Source organism: Acyrthosiphon pisum, chromosome X, assembly GCF_005508785.2.
Source record: "Acyrthosiphon pisum isolate AL4f chromosome X, pea_aphid_22Mar2018_4r6ur, whole genome shotgun sequence".
Lineage (NCBI taxonomy): Eukaryota > Metazoa > Arthropoda > Insecta > Hemiptera > Aphididae > Acyrthosiphon > Acyrthosiphon pisum.
Genome location: NC_042493.1, coordinates 113,332,944 through 113,334,843, shown reverse-complemented (window position 1 = coordinate 113,334,843; position 1,900 = coordinate 113,332,944). Strand labels below are relative to the sequence as shown.

General features: G+C 28.7%; 1 protein-coding gene across 2 annotated transcripts in view; it reads right to left on the bottom strand.

Annotated features, from left to right (window-relative positions):
• The window catches only part of LOC100168899 (tRNA selenocysteine 1-associated protein 1-like), an 8,520-nt gene extending 6,749 nt beyond the window's left edge, over window positions 1–1,771 (bottom strand). The window contains exon 1 of one of the 2 annotated variants that reach the window (XM_029485746.1): window positions 1,532–1,771. The gene's annotated coding sequence lies outside the window, so the exon portion shown is untranslated. Of the gene's footprint in view, window positions 1–44; window positions 346–1,531 lie in introns of those variants that run through there. The other variant, XM_008183519.2, reaches the window with a different exon arrangement.
• Window positions 1,772–1,900: the final 129 nt, after the last annotated feature.

Below are 1,900 nucleotides of genomic sequence, written 5' to 3'. Positions count from 1 at the left end.
GTTGCCCCAACGAGCATGGATTAGTCGTCTTTAATATTACTTACATGATAAGAACAATTCTGCAGCGCTCTATAACAGCAGTGGAATATTATGTACTATTGTACTATATTAATTTAATAATATTAGGTACATCGTTTTCGCAATTTACAATAATAAGCCATAAATAAGCCAATAAAAAGCCTAAAGCTTTCTCCCATTTAACTTTCAAGGAAATTTCCTTAGGTACTCCAAACGTACTGGGGTTTAAATCTTTATAAGAGCAGAAAGATAAACAACACTTCATTATTTTCTTTGTAAAACACAATACCTATTATAATGTAAAAATACTTAAAAAATATGCATGAATTAATTATTTTTAAAATTATAAAAATAATAATCACAATAAAAAATTAAAATATACATTTATATTATATTTATATTTTTATTATTAATGGTTTATCACGGATAGAGAGCGCACTAAGTTAGTTCCACAGCTGATTCTGAAAGTGATTTCCATTGCCATGTGATATCGCTTGTGACATAGCCCGTCCGGCAACCATTATATCTTTAATCGTGGTGTATACGTACATTGGTCCAGAGAGACGACACCTTATCAATACACCTTGTACAGAACATAGGCACCACGGTCCACGATTCAAGATATACAGGTTGCCTATCGGCATCTGATAAAGCATGTGTGAAATTAGGTACTAGCGAAAATTAACTAGTAGCGTTCCAAGTGACAGTATTACAATTAACTGATTATAGATTTATAGGTGTATAATTAGTTCTAAATGTTTACACATATGGTTGAGTGTTGACATCAAGTAGTTATTTTTTTTAACTGTTTAATGCAGTCAATTTGTAAATCAATCTGAAAGCAGTTTATTATAGGGCAATGTGCAACTGGTATGTCTTCAATCATGACACGCACACAGCAAAATAAGTCATAAATCATAATCACGGTTCAAAATTTGAAAAAAAACTTATCATTACAGCAATATTAAATGTAATAATAACTACCTACTTATAAAAAATAATAATCAATTATTAATTAATAGTTTCCGATTTTTATGTACCTAAATAATTACTAACTTTTATGTAGACATAATAAACAATGTAATTTTTTTTCATATTTTTGCATATTTTGATAATTTAAATACATATTTTACAATTTTCTTATTGTATGCCTACTATAAATTCTAGCCCGAATTATTAGCGTGGGTGGGGTTCCTGCCTGATGTGGGTACCTGCCACTGAATTACAATCTCGTACGCATATGGACTTGTCAATAACTCAATATCATTAATAATGATTCATTATATTATAATTTATAATTCACTATATGAAAAAAAATGCAGAAAAATGATAGATAGTACAGAACATTTTATATTTTCAATTTTTGATTTAATTGCAATAATGATTAGATAAATCCCGTTTTCAAGTTTTAAATTACAGTTTAAAATTAAATAAGATTATATTTTTTTGAAGTGGGACTTCTATTACTACTTAGGTAGGTATCACTTATCACCTACTACTACGTAATACTTACCACTCACCACTACTAGGCATCTACGTCCGCATACGATATACGGACATTTTTCTGCATTGAAATTTGAAATTCATAGCCTAAGAAATTCTTTCGAGTCATCGTAAATTCGACTCATTGATATTTGAGTTCTTGAGGTTCCATGTATTTGATTACAGAATTATAATAATATGCTTCTTGTTTTTGTTATAGCCCCTTAGCTTAGTCCCACCCATCCAAACTTGTAATAACCCTGCAAAATAAATTATTCAATTGTTTCCTAAAATATTAATAAACCTTTAAAAATTCAACTAAAATTTTGTAAAGTATGTAGGTACTTTAAATGTTTAAAAAAATACAGTGTAAAATGCATTATAGGTAAGTAAACATAAT